Raw genomic sequence first — 25,947 nt, 5'->3', positions numbered from 1 at the left:
TCTGCACATCTTCTCTGTGTCCTCTCAATAATGGAGCTGTTTGTGTCCAAACTATAACTCAGCTGTTTGTGTCCAAACTATACCTTCAAATATACTAAGCAGCTTCAACCACCCTTTCACACATACTTCAAATATGTTTCTTAACCTCCATGACTAATGAAAACTGTGACTATGGTAAACAGTATCTGATAATGTGGAGTAGAAAATAAAACTAAGAAACTTAATATAATAACACTTAAGTGAAACATTAAAATGTAAACTGCACTTAAAGGCTAAAACAGAGCCTGGCTTATAATGTCAGAAGGGACATGACATGAAGTTATCATGGGGTATATTCAAAATAACATTCCACATTGCTTAATCTGAAATTTGTGGGGTAGCAGAAGTGGCATTTAAATCTACTATATGAACTAGCATCTATGGGAGTATGCATTACAATCTTGTAGGAATAACATTTGAACATTATATATGAAAACATAGTAGATATCAGAACAATAGCATCATTGCATAATAAATGTATATTGGACAATTGAACAATAAAACTATCATAATAAGATAACCTGTAAAGCAAAAAGCCATAATAATGCAACTGGTTACTAGAACAGAGTGATGGAAAAAGGCTCCATTGTAAAACAAGTATCTTATCATAGTTACAGTTCCAGGTCATGGGAGACATTCTTATTCATTCCGTCCAGAGTTTACAGTATGGAATAAGTTATAAAAATTTCTCTGACACAAACCTCTCCTCTAGAAAATCTTGACTGTTCCAATTTTGGGACAATGGTTTAACAGTGTTGGGTGAGCGGTAGGGACACTATAAAACTATATATATCTTATTCATATTAATATTTCATTTTATATTAATAAAACTGTGATATAATCTCTGTACTGTAATGTCACAGATTGTCATTAAGTTCTGAATCAGACATGACCCAAACCCCCCTCTTGTTGTCAGAGAGACATCACAAATCTGACATGTCAGTACACAGAACGTGTCAGGGTTTTTTCCCTGTTGTGTTTGCCATATGCTGCTGGCAGCCATTTTACTCACCTCTCTTCCTGACTATGGTGCATTGTGGGGAATGATGCTCATCTCCTGCAATTCCTTTTATAGCCAGACTGGTGTGCATCATCTGTGTGAGACAGGATGCAGTCTCAGAATTGTGATGTCATCACTTATTATTTAAAGGGCCTCTGTTCAGTATGCTTTGCCTTTGCGTTGTCTCAGACCTGTTTTTGAGAGTTCCTGTGTATTACCTGGCTGCCTGACGTCCTTCCTGGTTCCTGATCCCTGGCTTGTTCCTGACTCTGCTGTTTTCCTTGTTCCTGATTCCGGCTCGTCTGACTATTTGCTTTGGCTCCTGACTCGGCTCATCTGACTACCAGCTCTGGTTTTGACTCCTGGCTTGTTATTTGACTTGTGGACTTTTTTATTATTTTTTGCTATTAATAAAGGTGTGATTATTTTTGCACTTCTCGTCTCAGTCTGATTTCTGGCACCCTGACAGAAAGAAAGTATCTTTACTCAGACATCCTGCTGTTCAGATGTTCACTAACCAATACTTCTAAGGAATCAAGATGTAATGCATTTGCTCCCAAAAGCAAACATTTATCTCAAGCTGTAAGAGATAATGTAATTTCAAAAGAACCTTTTGATCACTGTGTAAGAGAGATACTTCCTACCAAAGATAGGATATCCCCTGTAATGACATAGAGACTGTCGTCAGTGGTCAGTGTTGGAAGCACAAACAGAATCTCAGCAAAATAGCTAATTAACATAAACAAGTATAAGGCAATAAAGTCTCTTTGAACCTTCTCAATACACAAAATCCAGATGTTGCGTCTCTATTGAATATAGCAAAGAAAGTATCTTAATCTGGTGTAAGTTGAATCCATATAAGAGTTTAAATTTTAAAATATAAATTGTTTAAATAATTTTCAGATGTTTCATTGATACCTCAGTAATGTATAAATGTATATATATGGATTCTGAAAGATATATCTCATGTCTCACACATGTTGCACAATATATTAAATATGAAGTGAATTAAATAAGTAGCTGTATTGATTTAAAACATTTGACCAACAACATTTTCTTCGATTTCAGAAATATGATATACCTCTGAGATGACATACGTACTAAATAAGTTGTCCTATGATTTATATCATAATTATGTTGTATGCACTAAAATTAGACATGTGCAATTAGGAAATAAGATATATATTAAATAAACAATAATAATAATGCTAATATATATATATATATATATATATATATATATCTGTCATGATTTAATTACTACATCATTCTATTACATGCATGTGTATGATATAAAATTAAAATAAAATGTAACAATATAACAGCAGAATATGAAATGAAATATTATTAAATTTCATGAATATAACTTTCAAGGCACATCCTTTAAGATATACACTGAATATATATGTGTATTATACACTATCAGATATAAAATTAGACATGTGTTTTAATATTAAATATATGTCTATACTCAGTTAAATTAACCCCTTAACGACTGAGGACGTGCAGGGTACGTCCTCAGAAAAAAGGCAGTTAATGCCTGAGAACGTACCCTGCACGTCCTCAGTGTGGAAAGCAGCTGGAAGCGATCCTGCTCGCTTCCAGCTGCTTTCCGGTTATTGCAGTGATGCCTCGATATGGAGGCATCCTGCAATAACGTTTTTAAGTCATCCGGTGCAGAGAGAGCCACTCTGTGGCCCTCTCTGCACCGGAGATCGGTGGCTACCTGCGTTGGTGGGTGGGAGCCGGACCGGGAGGCGGGTGGCGGCCATCGATGGCCATGTGGATGTGAAGGGGGGCGGGATCGTGGGCGGGGGGTGGCTGGGGGCGCGCACGGGCGCGCGCGCGCGTGCACGGGAGGGTGGGGGCGGGCGCGTGCACGGGGAGGGAGCGGGTGGGAACCGCTACACTACAGAAAATGGGAAATAAAAAATATATTAAAAAAAAAATGTTAAACAATAAGCAAGGTGGTGGGGGTTAGTCTGTGGGGGGTGGGGGGGGGGGGAAGCTACACTACAGAAAAAAAACCAAAAAAAACAAAAAAAAAGCATTTTTTTATTGTAAACTGGGTACTGGCAGACAGCTGCCAGTACCCAAGATGGCCCCCAATAAGGCAGAGGGGAGGGTTAGAGAGCGGTTTTGGGGGGGATCAGGGAGGTTGGGGGCTAAGGGGGGGATCCTACACAGTAGCATATGTAAATATGCTAAAAAAAAAATTCATTTTTTTTTAAAAACCCTTTTATTTTAGTACTGGCAGACTTTCTGCCAGTACTTAAGATGGCGGGGACAATTGTGGGGTGGGGGAGGGAAGGGAGCTGTTTGGGAGGGATCAGGGGGTGGGATGTGTCAGATGGGAGGCTGATCTCTACACTAAAGCTAAAATTAACCCTGCAAGCTCCCTACAAACTCCCTAATTAACCCTTTCACTGCTAGCCATAATACACGTGTGAGGCGCAACAGGATTTAGTGGCCTTCTAATTACCAGAAAGCAACGCCAAAGTCATATATGTCTGCTATTTCTGAACAAAGGGGATCCCAGACAAGCATTTACAACCATTTGTGCCATAATTGCACAAGCTGTTTGTAAATGATTTCAGTGAGAAACCTAAAATTGTGAAAAATTTTACGTTTTTTTTAATTTGATCGCATTTGGCGGTGAAATGGTGGCATGAAATATACCAAAATGTGCCTAGATCAATACTTGGGGTTGTCTACTACACTACACTAAAGCTAAAATTAACCCTACAAGCTCCCTAAAAGCTCCCTAATTAACCCCTTAACTGCTGGGCATGATACACTTGTGGTGCGCAGTGGCATTTAGCGGCCTTCTAATTACCAAAAAGCAACGCCAAAGCCATATATGTGTGCTATTTCTGAACAAAGGGGATCCCAGAGAAGAATTTACAACCATTTATGCCATAATTGCACAAGCTGTTTGTAAATGATTTCAGTGAGAAACCTAAAGTTTGTGAAAAAATTTGTGAAAAAGTGAACAATTTTTTGTATTTGATCGCATTTGGCGGTGAAATGGTGGTATGAAATATACCAAAATTGGCCTAGATCAATACTTTGGGATGTCTACAAAAAAAAAATATATACATGTCAAGGGATATTCAGGGATTCCTGAAAGATATCAGTGTTCTAATGTAACTAGCGCTAATTTTGGAAAAAAATGGTTTGGAAATAGCAAAGTGCTACTTATATTTATGGCCCTATAACTTGCAAAAAAAGCAAAGAACATGTAAACATTGGGTATTTCTAAACTCAGGACAAAATTTAGAAACTATTTAGCATGGGTGTTTTTTGGTGGTTTTAGATATGTAACAGATTTTGGGGGTCAAAGTTAGAAAAAGTGTGTTTTTTTCCATTTTTCCTCATATTTTATCATTTTTTTTATAGTAAATTATAAGATATGATGAAAATAATGGTATCTTTAGAAAGTCCATTTAATGGCGAGAAAAACGGTATATAATATGTGTGGGTACAGTAAATGAGTAAGAAGAAAATTACAGCTAAACACAAACACCGCAAAAATGTAAAAATAGCCTTGGTCCCAAACGGACAGAAAATGGAAAAGTGCTCTGGTCACTAAGGGGTTAAATAAGCCCATATGCAATTGACCCATTTGTTTTATCAATACTAGGAAATCATAGGTATATTTGAATGTATTAAATGGAAACTTGTAGGGAATATATTTTTCTGTAGTTAAGAATTTTACTAATAAGACTACGTTCCAATTTCTGTTGCCCCCCGCTGGTCGATACGAGGTAGTGCAGCCAAAGGGTATTTTGGTTGTCAGGGGATTAAAATTACCTATGCATTACCAATATCCAATGAGAGGAGAGCTCAGACTCAGAGCGTCTTCTATTGAATGATTTAGAAATGGAGGTGGAGTTGTCACAGATAAAACTCTTTGCACAGGGTGAAGCCCCGCTTGCTGACTGACCCTTGCCTTGCCTGTGGTTGCCCCTTTTTGCTATCTAGTTGCAACTCTGCTTTGCTACCATTTTGCTTACAGAGAGACGCGAGTGTGCGGACACAGTCTTTCGTAAGACAAACCTTATTGGAACCCTTTTTCTGGACAAGAGATTATTGGTCTCTCTTCTCTCCCAAATTGTGCAATATATTCAATTTTATGACAATAGAAGAACTCTAAATGGAAAAGATGAACTCTCAAATTGGTTAACTTGTAATATATAACGGTTTAATGTTTTTACAATTAAATAGATTTTAGCAAAGATATTTTTTATTGCAGTAGCTTAATTGACCCACACTATTGTTGTTACACAATATTCAGGTAGCGCCACATCACATTACAAAGAAAAAAGAAAAAAACAGTTGTAAATATGCATATAAAAAATCAAAACCTGTAATCACAAGTGTATCAAAGATAAAAAATAATAATGTGTAATATGCTAATAAAAGTCAAATTCAAGTACAAAGTGCACTAGCACAGTGGATAAAAATAGTCTCTAAAACATAATATGTAAAAAGAGGAACAGATACTTGTTTATATTTCTTGAAAAGTTTGTATCCTGTGTGTCCACCATGCAGCTCCTTTCCAAACACTGGTGTGATCTCCGTGAAAAGGCAGCAGGAAAAGTGGAATCTGTAGATACAAAAAAGGGTGGAGCGCAACCAGGGGGACACAGACCAATCTAAGTGCAGATTATAAAACGTTCCACTTTATTGTTAAAAGTTCAAAAAGATGTACACTTACAGGATTCACCCTCAAACATATGAGGTATGTAACAGCACACACGTTATAGATGTCCACAGGGTGAATGAAGCAGAGATCCGAACTCTGTAATACGCTGTGAGTCAAAAAAATCCCTTCTTAGACTGTGAAGCTACACACTATATATTGCCCACTAAAGATGATTGGGGTTCAGATGTTATGCGCTATATGTATATAGTCTTCCCCCAACATGTAAGTAAGAAATCAGGGCTGTAGTCACTAAGGGATTGTAATTACAACCAAACGGAGGAGGTTTCACTGGGGCAGCGGTAGTGCTCTAATTGAGCCGGCTTCAGACTAACCACTGCACACAGCTCACCTGCATCCTCCGTGTACAAATTGGGCATGGCCTAACGCGTTTCACTGGGCTCCTCCCAGCTTCATCAGAGGCGATGCCCATCCTCTAATCTAGCATCTATTTATAGTCTCTCTATAAAAAGATTATATAGTTATAAATTAATATTCCATAGACCTGTGTAGTCTATAAATAATCATATTTAGCATTAAGCAATTTACTATTAAGAGAAAAGGATTTTGTATTTTAACCTTCATAAGTTAAATCGAAGTTACTGGGATATATTTTAAAAATTGCATTTATTATTGTGGTTAAATTGAACTTATTTAATGCTATATTAATTATTATATGTTAAATTGTTAATATTGTGCATAAATCTCTGGTGGATTATTTGAAGTTATATAAGGCTATATTTTGGACTAGATAAGTAAGTTATATTTCCTTGGAAATTCTGATTTATTGAAGTTTAAGTTAAGATTTTATTGTTATACTTGGCATATTGTTAACCAAGCATTGCTAAGTAAGTAACCCACATTTTGGCATTGGATTAATATTATTGTCTAATTTAAATTGTTTTATCTAATTGTGATATTTGATACTCTATTCATTTGGAATTAAGGTTAACTTCTAGATAATATTGTCCCTATACATGATAACAGATATTTAATTGAATATTATTTGATCCAAAGATTTCTGTAACTGTCTTTATATTTTAACATTGTAATAATTAGACATATATATACTGTATATATATATATATATATATATATATATATATATATATATATATATATATATATATATATATATTTGGTCATAATCAGTACCCTATCTACTACACAAATATATTCACTGTGTATATAAAAATTAACTGGTCAGAACTTAGGAATTACTTTAATTGCGATCAAATATTAATATTTAATAATAATTTTATCGTCAAATTTATAGCTATCTCAATAGTATTATTTTGGAGTGCACTACAGAGATTTAACATTTCACTGGAGTGTACTGATAAGACTCTACTTTATTAATTGGAGGTATTGCTGACGATAATTTTATATGATTGTTATTAATTATTAATATTCATAATTCCATTAATCAAAATATTGTTACATAAATACATAACACGTTGAAATACACCGCTGAGATATTTTAATAAACTAAATAACTAATATTACTGGAGGACATTTCTGACCTGTACTAACTATTAAATTGAAGGGCATTGCAGAGATAATTTTTAATCGAAGGTTAGAGCTGTTTTTAATAAACTTACTGTTATTTATGGTGATATTCTAATAATAAAAGAACTAACAACAGTGTTAGGCATTATCTTACAACCGGGGGTATCACTTGACACTTATCAGTATTCTACAGCTTTACATGGAACTGAATGGGTTACTTGATGAGATGTCTCTGTGAACAGCATTTAGACAGCCAGCAAGTAAAGTCCAATCACTGTTCTGTTTATTATAAGACTTTTATAGACAACGGTTACAGAATATGGGGTTAAACAAATGACGTATCATAATCACGCCATTTCCCACCGTATGTTTAGAACAATGAACTTCATAGTAAAAATAAGGAGTATTTTTAATGAACGAGGAGTGTTAGATAAAAGTATACCTGGGCACATCGCCTAACACAGAGCAAGGCCATTGGACAAATTATTGAGCTAAAGTGTTCAGCTTAGAACATCAACATATTTTTTCTCACAACATAAAAAGCTATGTTATAATGACCTATAATAAACCATTCTTAAAATGGAGTCTAACAAAATGTATGAGTAGAGACAGAATAGTGTCAGTATTGTTATATATATATTTTCTTACAAACAGTGAAACATTATATGGTTCCTGTTCATGAAAGACATTCTTACGCTAAGTCCAGAGTTGAGTGAGGTGTGAGGAATCAATATTTCCTTGAACTAGGTCTTCTCTTTGGGAGGTGTAGAATGCTCCATTCTTGGGACTTTTGAGTCTTAATGTTGTGTAAGAGACAGATTCCTATTCTACTTATGGTATATTATCATCCATCCATCTTTGACTACAATAACACTACAGGCCACACTGCTATCAAGCAGTGTCATTCACCACCTCTCACTCTGGTGCACCATCAGCGCGATGCTCACACTGTGCAGCAGGCAAGCAGCGGTCACTATGGTACTATGGTAATACTTTTTTAGCCAATTCCAGAGGGGCAGTAGCTAAGATGATGCATGTGGCGGGAGTTTGATCCCAGTGAGCCGTTCTGTTTTGCAGCAGTCCCTGGGAGCCGTGTGAAGAGATTACTATTCAAAGTCCATGGTATATAGATTTGTATGTTCCGAGTTTTACTTGCATACATGTCCTTTGCCTCTCTTATTTGAAAGCTATTGCGGCCACTCTTGAGTTATGCAGCCATCTTATCTGCTGCCAACTCCACCCCCCCCCCCACATGATTATTCTTTTGGCCTTTTTTGTCAAAAATTATTTTTGGAGTTGGTAATGCATTTTTTGTATTCCACTTTGAACCACCAATAAAAATAATTATGTTTCAACGTATTAAACATGTACAAGTGTTCTTTTATTTGCACTATAAAGTTTGTATTCCCTGAAATTGATCCAATAAAAGCTGTATCAGTGGCATACACATGCATTCTGTGCATATCATGTTTTATAGCTTCAAACACAACTACTTAGGGATTTATAAGTGTTATTAATTAATAATGACTCATTTTTCATTATAGTAGCCACTAGTAGTTCTCTATAAATGTGTTGTTGTTTATAGTTGCGCAGGACATTTACAGCATATGCGTGTATGCTGCTGAACAGTAATACATTTTCCTGCAAACATATTTTGATAATTAAATGATATTTTAAATTATTAAAATATGAAACTTATATGTACACATTTCATTTTAACTAAGTTCCTTGAAATAAAAGTCCCAAAATAATGTTCTAATAAATTATTTACTGCATCATCTATCTTTTATTTATTCTATCAAATATACTTTCTTCTAAATGAATATTATATAAAGTAAACAGTAAATGTAATGACAATGAAACATAGTGCAAAACTGATGAGTGTGAAAAATAGTTTTCTTTTAGTAATTCATGTTTAAAAAGATTATCAAGTAATTTATGACTTTAAAAAAAGCCTAGCATACCAAGTAAAGAGCCTTTTGTGCTCTTAATGAGTGTTCAATTACACATTCATCTAAATTACGAGTTTTGCACTAAACAGGGTACGTAAAAAACGCAAAACAAATTAGCTTTATTGCACTTTCCATAGAGCTGCCATTCCGAGTTACTAAAAAACCTCCTTGTGCTGTGCGTTATGGTGCATTAAGCTCCATACCGCACAAAAGCAAAGGGCTGAGTTTATGTGCTCGTGCACGGTTTTCCCCATAGACATCAATGGGGAGAAAGTGTTAGAAAAAACTAACACCTGCGATTGCGGAATGGCAAATTATCGTAACGCTACCCCATTGATGTCTATGGGGAAAAGAAGGTTACGTTTAAACACCCTAACATAAACCCCTAAATACCCATAATCAGCCGCCCCCTGACATCGCCAACACTAAAGTTATTAACTCCTAAACTGCCCTTTTCCTGACATCAACGACACTACATAAACCTAAAAACCCCTAAACCGCCACCCTCCCCCACATCTCCAACACTTTAATAAAGTATTAACCCCTAAACCTCCAGCCCCCACATCGCAACTAATAAACTAAACCTATTAACCCCTAAACCGCCAGCCCCCACATTGTAGCTAATAAACTAAACCTATTAACCCCTAAACCACCAGCCCCCCACATAGTAACTAATAAACTAAACCTATTAACCTTTAAACTGCAAGCCCCCTACATCGCAAAACACCCCTAACTTTAAATTAAAAGTTACAATATAACTAACTATCTTAAAATACATACAAACCTACCAATGAATAAAAAAAAACTAAGATTAAACTATCAATTAACCTAACATAACTATTCTAATAAAATAAAATAAACTACCAATTAAAAGTCCTAAATTACATGAAAAAAAAACCTTACACTACCAAAAAATAAAAAACCTACATTACAAATTTAAATAAACCTAATACTATGAAAACATTTAAAAAAAAATCTAGCATTACAAAAAATAATAAACACTAAAATTAGGAAAAATAAAAAAACTCTAAGATTACAAAAAAATAATGTAGGGATGAAGCCTCTTGCACTCATTATTATTCACTTGCACTCATTATTATCAAAATATTATTAAAATAAAAATAAAATAATAATAAGATAAAATAAAATAATATTAAAATAAAATAATAATAAATATTATTAAAATAAAATAACAAATAAAAATATTTCAGCTTCAAAAGCCATAAAGGCTTTTGAAGCTGAAATATTTTTATTTTTTATTTTATTTTGATAATAATGAGTGCAAGTGAATTATACTTGGTCCGAGAGGGAAAGAGTCAACTTTAAAAAATGAAAATATAAAAAAAAATTTTTTTTACAGAAAATATATGCACACTACATATTACACATAATGAGAACAGTCTATGAGGCGGAATTATGAAATGTATGTCGGACATGTCTTTAAACCGCTGCTCCATAACTTGTGTTTCTGGCGAGTGTGAAGACTCGCCAGAAACACGGGCCCTCAAGCTCCGTTCAGAACTTGATATATGGGCCTCTATGACTGTAGCACATGCCTGGCATGAAACTAAGTCTAGAAGACATACAAGGAGGTTGTTTTAGAGCTAAACTTCCTTGAAGGCCACCTCTTATCTGAATACATCTGACATTTTTTCCCAAATAGAGGACATTAGTTCATGTGTGCCATATAGATAACTCTAGGGAAAAAGAAAAGCAAATTCTGTCTCACACTATATCCCTAATATGGCTAGGACTCCCAAAAAACCTTAATCTCCCTAAGGCTTAATGTAGAAACATAAAACAAGGAAGGGGGAGCAGCGCTAAGGATAGCAATAGGGTATCTACTATGGAATATATAGTTAGGGTAATAACTATTGACTGTTAAAGGTGGACTTTAAATGCAGATATTCAATGTATTCAATAATAAATATAATAAAGTTAAGTGTACAATGACATATATAACAACTGAGTGTGAGTTATAAAATAGGTTTATTCTGAACAATTCCATATCACAATAAAAACAATAATCAGGATCCGGATTTTCTACAAATAAAATATATAAAAAATGAGAAACTATAATAGTCTATGATGGTAAACAATCTAAAAAATCTGAAAAATCTACAAACAATGAGGCGAGAAAAATATTAGCCAGCAAAATATAAAAAGAAAAAAATAATAAAAAAAGTGCTGTTTATCCATTCTTAATTCCCAAGGATATAAGGCAGTGTTTCCCAACAGCAGTCCTCAAGTACCCCCAACAGGCCTATTTTTCATTATAGCTGAACCAGTATCCTCTTTAGAAATACTATCAACCCTTTGGTCAGACCACTCTTTGGTCTCATTATCCATGACATGGTTAGACAAACCTCTAACAGATTTCCATTGGCGGTTAGATGAAAACCTTCTCCTCCAACCTCAAATAACAGATAAACTTGCCTTCATGCTCACAGATTACTTCAAGCATAACACCAATACTAACACATCCCCTAGACTGACCTGGGAAGCCCATAAAACAGTGCTATGAGAGGAACTCATAAAACAAAAAGCCATATTAGTTAAAAACTACAATAATCAGTACAACAGGCTACTTCAACAGTTTAACAGATTAGAACATACACACATGACAGATCCATCAAACCCCCAATGCAGTATGCACCTACTTAAGATGAGATGTAAACTTAATGATTTACTGAATAGAGAAGCTCATAAAAAGGCACTATATCTTAAGAAATTATATTTTACAGAGGGTAATAGAGCAGGCTCCATTCTATTCAGAACACTCAAAACCCATACCAACAACAGCTTTATATGCAAATTATCCTCCCCCTTAGAGGCCTCCGATTGTATCCATGACAGTAGATCAATTGCTAACAGATTTTGTGACTTCTACCATACTCTATATAACATACCACCCTCTGGCCTCTCTACAAACTCAGACATGATAAACCAATACATCAGCGACTCCAAACTACCAACTATACCAGAGCACATAGCCAAACATCTAGACGACCCTATAATGACCCAAAAGGTAATAACAGCCAGAAAAGATACTCCCCTACATAAAAGTCCAGGTCCAGATGGCCTACTGTCAGGATTTGACTTCTAAACTTTGCCTTTAAGTCAAATCTCCTCCCCATTCCTACATCCTATTTAAGTTCATCACTTCCAGTGTTCATTGCTTGATTATTGGATCACTGAGGGAAGTACTGCTGCTCCCTTTATTTTCTATTATCCAGTTAAAGCCTAAACTTTTCATTTCCTTACCAGTACTAATTCTACAAACCTTATACCTCCTCTTTAGTGTGACATCTGAACAGTGTTTGGAAACTTATATGTTACATTTATTATTTCAACCTGCAACCTGATAAACCATTGGACAAGCAACAGCGCTGCAACTATCTCCGTGAACTTGTCGGAACTTGGTGACGTCACCCGCTCTTCACAGATCAGCTGGATGTACTACGCAGCTCCCGCTCAGCTCAGAACAACTGTAGTCTGCACGCCCAAAGACCGATGCTTCCGTGTTTGCAAACACAAAGTTCTACTCGATCCTCCTTTACTCCATAAGGCACAGTAAGATAATATTTCAACTATAAGGTATGACTGTATACTCAATGAACTTAGACTCAGCATATCGTTATGAAATCGAAGTGTAATATTATTCATTCGTATATCACTTCTACTTTGATTGAACCATATTTATCCTGCTTGTTTCTAACATCTAAAAACGCTAACTTTACATGTGAACTGTATCTTGCCACAAGTACATATCCACATCTTGATATTCAGTTATATTATTTTTTCAAGTTCAATATCTGTTATTATAAAAGATAACATGTGTTTGTTAAGACTTACAACTTGTGTTATTTCCACCATTTAATCCATTTAGATAAATTGCTACCATTCAAAATCCTGACATCTAAGTTATGATAATTGGGAGTTTATGGCAGCAGTGAAGAAGTAACATTTATTTTTAACTTTGTTTAAAGTGAATAACAGATTGTTACAGAATAATCAAGCCTTAAAAAATATAGTGAAATTTTTTTTCACAATTTCAGAACTGATTATGGATCCTATTGAAATATCCAATCAAATTACTACATTAAATCAGAAAGTTGAAATATTAGCTCAAGGATTAACCGAGCTAAAAAATGAAAATAGCACATTAAAAAGGGTAATAAATGAATTTATCACTCAAAAGACTAATGAAATGCCTGAACCTCAGGTAAATCCTCCCATTCCATTTTCTGGAGATCGTACTAAATTTAGAGAATTCAAAAACGCCTGTATTTTGCTATTTTCTCTTAAACCTAGAACCTATCGCACAGAAAAAATTAAAGTTTTCACAGCCATCTCTTATTTGTCTGGAGAACCCAGAGCATGGGCAGACAGGTTTTTGGAATCTGAGGATCCAATATTAAATTCTTTGGAAGATTTTTTTCGTACTATGGCTGTTTTATATGAGGATGTGAATAAACAACAGACAGCAGAGCAACGTTTAAGATCCCTACGACAGGGCAAACGAGCAGTGGAAGACTACATAGCTGACTTTCAGTTATGGGCCACTGACTCACAATGGAATTCAGTAAGCCTAAAAAACCAGTTTCGGTTGGGCTTATCTGAATATCTAAAAGATGAGCTTTCACGAGTTGATTTCCCTGAAACTCTAGAAGCTTTAATCAAAGTATGTATCACAATGGATAGGAGATACAGTGAAAGGAGATATGAAAAACTTCAACAAGAAGTTACCCCCAAAATACCATATCAAACCTATCCAGAAAAAGAAAAATATCATGCAGCACCTATACCCATGGAAATAGGCACTATCAGAACACCCCTCACTCAAGAAGAGAAACAAAGAAGACGCTTGGCGAATCTATGTTTATATTGTGCCAACAAAGACCATGAGGTGACCTCTTGTCCTATTCTATTACGCCAAAAGAAGGGTAAGTTGACAAATAACTGTCCTTCTGAATACACAAAAACATCCTCTCATCTATCCATTACCTTGTCATTACAGTGGGACCAACAACAAGTACAGAACGAAGCTATAATTGATTCTGGGGCTGATGGTGTCTTTATAGAAGATTCTGTTGTAAGATTAAATAAAATTCCAATTATGCAGAAATCTGTACCAGTTTTTGTGAGAGTCATTGATGGTTCACAGATTCTAAAAGGTCCTATTACACATCATACCATTCCACTTTTAACCATAACACCTGATGGACATAAAGAATATTTATCTTATGATATCATACCCAGTTCTATACACCCTATTATACTTGGTTTCCCATGGTTACAAAAACACAATCCATCAATTAATTGGTTAACAAACAACATCACTTTTGATTCTCAATACTGTCAGAACACATGCTATTCCTATGTAACAATAGGACAGATCACTACCAAACTACCTGAAGCATATAACGACTATAATGATGTATTCAATCTAAAGAATGCTGAGACACTCCCACCTCATAGGCATTTTGACTGTCCTATAGACACAAAACCTGGGGTTGAAGTACCTTCTGGAAAAATATTTCCTTTATCACATAAAGAATTAAAACATTTGAGAGATTACTTGGATGAAAATCTGAAAAAAGGTTTTATTTCACCATCATCTTCCCCCATAGCTTCAGCAATATTTTTTGTAACAAACAAAGATGGCACCTTGAGACCAATCATAGATTATCGTGCTTTGAACGCAGTTACTATTAAAAACAGATACCCTTTACCACTCATCCCAGAATTAATTGAGCGTCTCCAGGGCGCAACCATTTTCACGAAATTGGACTTAAAAGGAGCATACAATTTAATTCGGATGAGATCTGGGGATGAGTGGAAAACTGCGTTTAAGACAAGGTATGGTTTATTTCAGTACAATGTCATGCCATTTGGCTTGACAAATGCTCCAGCAACTTTTCAATTTTTCATTAATGAAATTTTTAAAGAGTTGATGGATGTTTGTGTAATAGTTTATCTTGACGACATACTAATATATTCAAAATCATTAGCTGAACACATGAAACATGTACGATGGGTCTTAGCAACATTAAGAGAACATAAACTCTATGCCAAAATGGAAAAATGTCATTTTCACAAAGACACAATAAAGTTCCTGGGATATATTATATCCCCAAAAGGAATTCAAATGGATCAAGATAAATTAAGTGCAATAGAAAATTGGCCCATACCTACTTCAATAAAATCTCTACAAAGATTTTTAGGGTTCACAAACTTTTACAGAAAATTCATCAACCATTTCTCCACAATTGTACAACCACTCACTCAACTTACAGGAAAGAAAAAATTTGATTGGGATCAAAAAGCTGACCAAGCATTTCATCGCTTAAAGAAAGAATTCACAACAGCTCCCATCCTTCGGTTGCCTGATCCTGAGATACCCTATGTTTTGGAAGTAGACGCCTCAAACGTAGGGATTGGTGCCATTCTTTCTCAGCAAAGAAAAGAGGATATTATACCTCATCCTATTGCCTATTACTCCCGGAGGTTAACCTCCGCTGAACAGAATTACTCCGTGGGTGATAAGGAATTATTGGCAATGAAATCCTCCATGGAACATTGGCGACACCTCCTTGAGGGAACCAGTGTACCATTTCAGGTGTACACCGACCACAGGAATTTACAATACCTCAAAAGAAATAAAACTTTTTCATCCAGACAAGTAAGATGGTCCTTATTTCTAGACCGATTCAATTTCACACTTACATACATCCCTGGAACAAAAAACATTAGGGCAGATGCTCTGTCAAGGTCATTTGAATTAAAGGAAGACAATGATACTTTATCACATATTATTCCTACTTCTAAAATAATTGGTTTCACAACCATAACAACTTCTGATTTGTATCAAGCTCAACAAGCAGATAGAGCAATTCCTCCTATCTGCATAACAGATTCAGAAACAGGTCTCTACATGCACAAAGACTTAATATACGTACCAAATTCTCTAAGAAATCAGATTATACAGCAGCATCATGAAACCCCCCTAGCAGGACATCCAGGTGTTGAAAAAACAACTGAATTAATTAAGCGAATGTATTGGTGGCCCCATTTTAAATGGGTTGTTCATGAATACATTTCTAATTGTCAGATCTGTGCAACCAAAAAGAAAGAACATCATAAACCCTATGGGTTTCTCTCTCCACTACCCATTCCCCAAAAACCGTGGGATATAATATCTTTGGATTTTATTGTTGACCTACCATTGTCACATGGACATAATACTATAATGGTTGCAGTTGATCATTTCACCAGATTAGCACATTTTATCCCATTGAAAAGAACTCCCACTGCTTATACAACAGCAATTGCTTTTAAAAATCATGTCATAAAATTACATGGATTGCCTACATCTATAGTGTCGGATCGAGGAACACAGTTTACCTCAAAATTCTGGAGATATCTATGTAAAACCCTACAGATTACTTTAAAATTCACTACAGCTTTTCATCCACAATCTAATGGATTAACTGAACGTGTTAATCAAATTCTTGAACAATATCTCAGGTGTTTCATTTCATCTCACCAGGATGATTGGTTTGAATTATTATCTAATGCAGAATTTGCGTATAATAACTCAGTGAACAGTTCGACCAAATACTCTCCTTTTTTTTGCAACTTACGGATATCATCCTCGCACTTATCCGTCTTCCCTAAAATGTTCTGAATCTCCTTCTGTCTCCCAATATACTGACAGATTGAGGGAAGTCACTTCCAGTTTGCAAGAACATTTACTTAATGCCAAAACCACTCAAAAGTATTACTTTGACAAAAAAAGGAAACAAGCTCCTGTATATAAAGTTGATGATCTAGTCTGGTTGTCAACCAAAAACATAAAATTGCCTGTTCCTAGTAAAAAACTAGCAGACCAATTTATTGGACCATTTCCGATATCAAAAATAATAAACGAAAATGCTGTGACTTTACGCTTACCCTCTACAATGCATATCCATCCATCTTTTCATGTATCCCTTCTAAAACCCTATTTGGGAAAAGACTGTCCTCGCTTAAGTGACTTTCCAATCTCTATTACAGACCCTCTTGAATATGAGGTTGATGACATACTGGATTCTCGTAGACGTCACAGGACACTAGAATATCTTGTTCACTGGAAGGGATATGATACTGATGAGAATTCCTGGATACCTGTTCGTGACTTTCATGCCCCGGATTTGTTGTCTTCTTTCCATGCCACTTATCCTTTAAAACCTGGGCCTAAGAAGCCTGGAGGGGCTCTTGACAGGGGGGATCTGTCAGGATTTGACTTCTAAACTTTGCCTTTAAGTCAAATCTCCTCCCCATTCCTACATCCTATTTAAGTTCATCACTTCCAGTGTTCATTGCTTGATTATTGGATCACTGAGGGAAGTACTGCTGCTCCCTTTATTTTCTATTATCCAGTTAAAGCCTAAACTTTTCATTTCCTTATCAGTACTAATTCTACAAACCTTATACCTCCTCTTTAGTGTGACATCTGAACAGTGTTTGGAAACTTATATGTTACATTTATTATTTCAACCTGCAACCTGATAAACCATTGGACAAGCAACAGCGCTGCAACTATCTCCGTGAACTTGTCGGAACTTGGTGACGTCACCCGCTCTTCACAGATCAGCTGGATGTACTACGCAGCTCCCGCTCAGCTCAGAACAACTGTGGTCTGCGCGCCCAAAGACCGATGCTTCCGTGTTTGCAAACACAAAGTTCTACTCGATCCTCCTTTACTCCATAAGGCACAGTAAGATAATATTTCAACTATAAGGTATGACTGTATACTCAATGAACTTAGACTCAGCATATCGTTATGAAATCGAAGTGTAATATTATTCATTCGTATATCACTTCTACTTTGATTGAACCATATTTATCCTGCTTGTTTCTAACATCTAAAAACGCTAACTTTACATGTGAACTGTATCTTGCCACAAGTACATATCCACATCTTGATATTCAGTTATATTATTTTTTCAAGTATTACTATTTCAATATCTGTTATTATAAAAGATAACATGTGTTTGTTAAGACTTACAACTTGTGTTATTTCCACCATTTAATCCATTTAGATAAATTGCTACCATTCAAAATCCTGACATCTAAGTTATGATAATTGGGAGTTTATGGCAGCATACACTCAGTGAAGAAGTAACATTTATTTTTAACTTTGTTTAAAGTGAATAACAGATTGTTACACCTACCTACATCATACTATAAGCATTTCCAGCACATCTTAGCCCCTCACCTTACACGTTTATTTAATGCTCTAGATGACGATGATTACCTATCTCCTGCCTTCTTAGAAGCCCACATCTCGGTCATCCCGAAACCCGGTAAACCCCCTACTGAATCCGATAATTATCGCCCTATCTCCTTATTAAATGGAGATATAAAAATTTACACTAAAATACTCACTATGCGAATTAACAAAGTCCTACCCACACTTATACAAGTTGACCAGACTGACTTTGTTCCCCTTAGGGAAGCCAGAGATAATACCATCTCATGGAGTATGCAAGAACACACCAAATACCCTCTATTTTTGTCTCCACTGATAGGCTAAATTGGCTTTTTTGCACTCTATCCTTAAACTCTTTGGCTTTAGAGACACAATGATAAACCATATATTTTACCTTTACAATAAATCCTCTGCCAAAGTACAAACTAATGGAGTATTATCCCAGAGCTTTAACATCAGCAATGGTACCAGACAAGGTTGCCCACTGTCACCTGTCCTATTCATACTTACAAAGGAGGTACTAGCAAGTCACATCTAAAACAATCAGAACATTCAGGGCTTGACCATAGGTCCAAATTCTTACAAACTTGCCACATTTGCAGATGACATTCTCCTGACCCTTACAGATCCTTCCCAATCCCTTCCCGCACTAATATCAGAATTTGAGATATTTAGTAGCTTCTCCTATTTCCTACTATCAACTATAATAAATCAGAGATCCTTAATGTTTCCATGAAATGACTTTACCAAATTAAAAGAAATCTGCCCCCTCAAACTACAAACATCACACTTAAAATACTTAGGGGGGGGGGGGTGCTGACTCCTCATCTCCCCCCCACACCTATTGACCCTCAACTATAAACCATTATACCAATCCATACAGCAATCCTTTCTAATGTGGAAATGCAAGCCACTGTCTTGGTGGGGAAGAATTCAAAATATTAAAATGAACACACTGTCCAAAATATTATACATACTACAGGCAATGCCAATTGCGCTCCCTAAACAATTCAGACAGCAAATACAGAATTCCATTAATACTTTTATTTGGGGTAAAATCAAGCCCATAATTAACAGAAACATGATGTATAGGTCCCTACAAAATGGTGCTTTGGGACTACCCAACATTTGTTTATATTATCACTCTGTTGTGAAATAATAGATCCTTGATTGTCATTGCAGAGGAGAATCCAAAGCCTGGATAACAATTGACTCCCACTTACTCTGAGCCCCTACACCAGGACCCCTATGCTGGCTCCCTAAAACCAAAAGAATGCCCCCTGCTCCACCTCCTTCCTCTATAGGCACATCTTCACATGGGACTACTTAAATTGAACCCAACTCTTTCCACAACTGTATCTCCTCTCACTCCTTTCTTCCCAAACATAGAATAAATGGGGGATATGAAACCCACAAAAAAGATCACATTGTCCAAGAACTACTTGACTCAGTCCCTACTGATAAATTATTAGATCAAAGCAAACTAAAACGGAGATCTGATCTTCAATCCACCCTTTTTGGCTCGTTCTCTTCATGGTTAAAATATGCTCAATTACACCATTTCATGCATAAGACCAAACACAAGCAAGATCTAACCAGAACCCCCACCCCTTTTGAATAGATATGCCTTACAGGCATGCTTTATAAAGGTTCGCTTTCAATGGCAAAAGCCCTTCTACACAATGCCCAATTCAGCACCCCCCCATCATATACTAACCAATGGAACCATGAACTAAATACTACCATAGATGCTAACCAATGGCAGAAAATATACACTTAGACACGTAAATCCTCTACATCGCCTAAGATCATTGAGCTAAATTATAAAACCCTCTTACGCTGGTACCTCACACTTAAAGGGACAGTATACACTCATTTTCATATAACTGCATGTAATAGACACTACTATAAAGAATAAGATGCACAGATACTGATATAAAAATCCACTTATAAAACCGTTTAAAAACTTACTTAGAAGCTGTCAGTTTGGCTCTGTTGAAAAGGTAGCTGGAAAGCCCACTGCAAGTGGCAAAAAAGACACTCCCCCCCCCTTCTTTTGCATATGAAAAGACCCTTTACACAAACAGGAGTAAGCTGGAGAAGGTAGCTGATGGTATTCACATAAAACTTTGGGGCTTGGTTAGGAGTCTGAAAATCAGAGCAATGTTATTTAAAAATAAGCAAAACTATACATCTGTTTAAAAAAAAAAACTTTATAGGCTATATAAATAGATCATCTACAAAACATTTATGCAAAGAAAAAATGAGTGTATAATGTCCCTTTGAAAACATCTACCCAACCTCCTGTGCATTTTTCTGGAGAGGTTGTAACACCCAAGGTAACATGATACACATGTGGTAGCTATGTACTAAATTAACCCCTTTTGGAAAGGCGTTGAAAACACCCTTCAATCACTTGAAGACTCAGATTTTAGACTAACACCCAGAATGTTTTTCTTAAACAAACAACCGCTGCACCGATGCAAGACCAAAGCAACCCTAGTCAGAATCGCCCTAAATAGCACAAAGTCCCTCATAGCACTACATTGGAAGTCAACTCAGTTACCCACACTAGAAAAATGGATCAAAACCACTGACGGAATGCTATCCTTAGTGGAATATGGCTGCTATAAAAGGAACAAATTATCCTTCTTTGAAGACATCAAATTTTACTGGGAGTGACAATCCCAGCCTACCAAAAGATACCCCTTAACCAGATCTATGCCCCATCTTACCTTATATTTCCCACCTGCAGATCAATCTTCTCTCTCTATCCACACTCACTCTGCGCACCCCATCCCCTTCTCCCTTACCTATCCCCATACCATTGGTTTTTGTTTATGTACTGTATGTATCATATAAGATAAATATTGATGAATGCACATATGCCAATGAGAAAAGTTTCAGAATACAGGACATAATCTATAGAGACTCTCTAAATGAATACCCTTACTGGACAATTCAATGTGTCTAATCAATTAAACACAGATTCATACACCCGTTGGCCTGACGCATGTTTACCTGTGAACTTTCCCATGATTTCTTATGCTGACAGACAACATCCTGTACCAATGTTATCATAAATGTTTCTAACAGGTTTCATTCAACAGCAGCTAAGTTGTACCTTTCAATAATCCTTGTATATCCTGTGAGATATGCTATACACACTGTGCATTTGTTTTGTTTTTATTATATAAAAAAATAATACAAAATATTGTTTAAAAAAATAATAAAATAAAATATTTTTTAAATGAAATTAATAAAATAAAAATAAATTACAATAAAATAAATAAAAATAAAATAAAAATAAATAAAATAAAAATACAATTAAAATAAATTAAATAAAAATAAATTAATAAAATAAATTTAAATAAAATAAAAATAAATAAAAATAAAACAAAAATATATTAAAATTAAATTAAATAATATTAATTAAAAATATAATAAAATAAATTACAATTTAAAATAAAAAAAAAAAATTAATTAAAATAAAAAACATAAAACAATAAAACATATTAGAATTAAATACATTTTTATAATTTTTTAAAATATTTTATTTCAATATTATTTTAATATTTTATTTTTATATTATTTTATTTTTATATAATTTTAATATTATTTTATTTTAATATTATTTCATATTATTACTTTTTATTATTATTTTTTAATATTTTATTTTAATATTAATTTATTTTTATATTTGATTTAACATATTTATACTAGTTTTCTGGGGATCCTGGAGCTCAAGAAGATGTCTTGCCTCCTCTGATTAGTGGAAAACGGCTGGTGTCAAATGGCGTTCTCTTAGCTATACATTCAGTATATATTGTTAACTGGTCCTTAAAGGGACACTGAACCCAATTTTTTTTCGTGTTTCAGATAGAGAATGCAATTTTAAGCAACTTTTTAATTTACTCCTATTATCAATTTTTCTTCATTCTTTTGGTATCTTTAGTTGAAAAAGAAGGCTTCTAATCTATTTTTTTTTGTTCAGACCATTGGACAGCACTTTTTTATTGGTGGGTGAATTTATCCACCAATCAGCAAGAACAACCCAGGTTGGTCATAAAAAATGGGCTGGCATCTTACATTCTTGCTTCTTAAATAAAGATACCAAGTGAATGAAGAAAATTTGATAATAGGAGTAAATTAGAAAGTTGCTTAAAATTGCATGCTCTATCTGAATCCATTCAAGCTACATAAAGTCCAAAACCCCAGAGAGTGGTGCATGCATCATACTACTGCTTCCCTAACCTTTTGCCAGGTGGCAAATTTCAAGATTAACAGCACCTGCCTGAGAGTGATTGGCTGTGCATGGGCAGGGGGCGGGATTGCACGCAAGCGCAAAATATTTGTCTCTCTCCCCCTCCCTCTATAAGTCTCTTTACCCCCTTCCCTCCCTCTATGTGTCTCTACCCCTTCCTCTGTGTCTCTCACTCCCTTCCTCCCTCTGTGTCTCTCCCTCCCTACCTTCCTCTGTCTCTCCCTCCCTCTTCCTTTCTCTCCCTTCCTCCCTCCCTTCCTCTGTCTCTACCTATCTACCTATCTCCCTCTGTCTCTTCCTCCCTCTGTCTTTCCCTCCCTCCATTCTTTCCTCTGTCTTTCTCTCCTCCCTCCCTTCCTGTGTGTCTCTATCCTTCTCTCCCTCTGTATATATCCCTCCCTCTGTGTGTGTGTCTCTCTCCCTACCCCTGTGTGTCTCCCTCCCTTCCTCATTCTGTGTGTCTCCCTCCCTTTGTACATCTCACTCCCTTCTGCATGTCTGCATTCCTCCCTCTTTCCCTTCCTCCCTCTGTCTCTCTCTCCCTCCCTTCCTCTGTCTCTCCCTCCCTTCCTCTGTCTCTCTCTTCTGCCCTCTGTCTCTCCCTCAATCCATCTGTCTCTTCCTCCCTCCCTCTGTCTCTCCCTCCATGTCTCCCTCTAGCTCTCTCTCTCCCTCCCTTCCTTCCTCTTTCTGTTTCTCTCTCCTTTCCTTCCTCTATCTCTCTCAATCCCATAGTTCATCTGTCTCTCCCTTCCTCTGTCTCTCTCTTCCTCCCTCTGTGTGTCTCTCTCCCTCCCCCTGTGTGCCTTCCTCCCTTCCTTACTCTGTGTGTCTCCCTCCCTTTGTGCATCTCACTCCCTTCTGTGTGTCTCCCTTCCTCCCTCTGTGTGTCTCTTTCTCTCTCTTCCTCCCTCCCTCCCTCCCTCCCTCTGCATGTCTGCATTCCTCCCTCTCTCTCTCCCTCCCTCATTCTGTCTCTCTCTCTCCCTCCCTCCCTCTGTGTGTCTAACTCCCTGTGTGTGTCTCCATCCCCCTCCCTCTGTTTCTCCCTCCCTTTGTCTCTCTCTCTCCCCCTCCCTTCCTCTTTCTGTCTCTCTCTCCCTCTGTCTCTCTCCCTACCTCCTTCCTTCCTCTGTATCTCTTTCTCTATCTCTCCCTCCCTCCCTCTGTCTCTCTCTCCCTTATTTCCTCTTTGTGTCTCTCCCTCCCTTCCTCTGTCTCTCACTCCCTTGTTCTCTCCCTCCTTCATTCCCTCCCTCCCTCCTTGTGTCTCTCCCTCCATCTCTATCTCCCTCACTCTGTCTCTATATCCCATCTTTCCTCTGAATCTCTCTCTGTCTCTTCCTTCATTTGTCTCACTCTATCCCTCCCTTCCTCTGTCTCTCTCTCCCTTCCTCTGTCTCTTTCTCTCCCTTCCTCTGTCTCTATCTCTCCCTCCCTTCCTCTGTCTCTCCCTCCCTTCCTCTGTCTGTCTCTCCCTCCCTCTGTCTCTCCCTCAATCCCTCTGTCTCTTCCTCCCTCCCTCTGTCTCTCCCTCCATTTCTCCCTCTCTCTGTCTCTCTCCCTCCCTCCCTTCCTCTTAGTGCCTCTCTCCCTCCCTTCCTCTTTCTGTTTCTCTCTCCTTTCCTTCCTCTATCTCTCTCAATCCCTTACTTCCTCTGTCTCTATCCCTCCCTCCCTTCCTCTGCCTCTCTCTCCCTCCCATCCTCTCTGTGTCTCTTTCTCCCTCCCTTCCTCTTTGTGTCGCTCTCCCTTCTATCCTATATGTGTCTCTCTCTTCCTCCCTCTTTCTTTCTTTCTCTCCCTCCCTCTTTCTCTATTTCTTTCTCTCTTTCTCCCTCTGTCTCTTTATTTCTTTCTCTCTCTTTCACTTTTTCTCTGAGATGTGAAAATGTGGAGAAAACCAATAGTTCTTGGGCAAGTTTTTCAACCCCTATATATATATATATATATATATATATATATATATATATATATATAATATTTTTATATATATATATATATATATATATATATATATATATATATATATAAATGAAAAAGCAAAAAAGCCAAACAGGTCTTAAAACAAAAAGTCCAATTTTAATGGTCAATTTTAAAAGTATTGACAGTACTCAGTGCGAAAAGTCTGACATGTTTCGGCCCACAGCCTTACTCCTAGACATAATTTCAAGTGAACAACCGCCAATATTTAAAAGCAGTACTGAGAATCTATTGGTTGTCATTAATTACAAACGGGGAACACTTGTGTTAGTTTGTGCAAAAAATCCACACACATAGGAGAGCCTGAAAAACAGAACTATTGTACATATATGTAAATACTTCTGGGCCTATTTGAAAATCACAATAATGCTTGACATATAATATCAAACAAACAAATTATATAGATTGTATGATAATGATTGTGAGTATATAAACTATACATAAATACCTATCAGCATTCAGTGAAACTGGTGACAAAGAAAAAGAAAATTGCTTAGTAATCACTAATGGTCGCAAATGAAAACATATTTGTATAATATTGGTTTTGAATATATAAACTCCACATAGAAGCAAAAACATAAGATACAAAAGGAAAGGAAAAGGAGGAAAAAGAAATTATATATTAATGACAACGATAATGAATATAATTCAAAACCTATAAAAATGAATATATGTTTATACTGGAAACATGTGGTCTTGCATAATGAAGGCAAGTACATCAACATGTGAACTGTTGTGTTATAACCGTATAAACCTATAGCGAATTTAACATTGTAGAATTATACTGATCTCCATTTCAATACAACATCTAATATTATTCAAAAGGGATGTTCTTAAGGCTATATATTGTAATAGTAACTAGGCTATTATTCCTGAATGAATTCAAGTGGGTGATAGAAAAAGATACATAAAGTGGAATAAATTAATTGGATGTAAGAACAAACTAATAATTGGTAACTATTTTAATTCGTTCAATACTTTAAATGATGGTCTCAGTTGAAAAAATATATATAAATATACAAACTTGTGGGCCCACAATATTTGCCATACTATTTAATTGAAAAAAGAGAGAAAAGAGAATGTACTGGTATGAGAGCGGGTACACTACCCTGCACACGCAAAATTTATGCGTATCTAAGAACTAATATACAAAGCCTATAGAGAAAATAGACAGTATGTATGTGTGTTAACTAGTGTTCAATGGGACCCTGTGTTATAGGATGCTCACTCAGTTATTAC

This window comes from Bombina bombina, chromosome 3 (assembly GCF_027579735.1).
Source record: "Bombina bombina isolate aBomBom1 chromosome 3, aBomBom1.pri, whole genome shotgun sequence".
Lineage (NCBI taxonomy): Eukaryota > Metazoa > Chordata > Amphibia > Anura > Bombinatoridae > Bombina > Bombina bombina.
The sequence above is the reverse complement of the archived record's forward strand: the minus strand, read 5'-3'. Positions refer to the sequence as shown.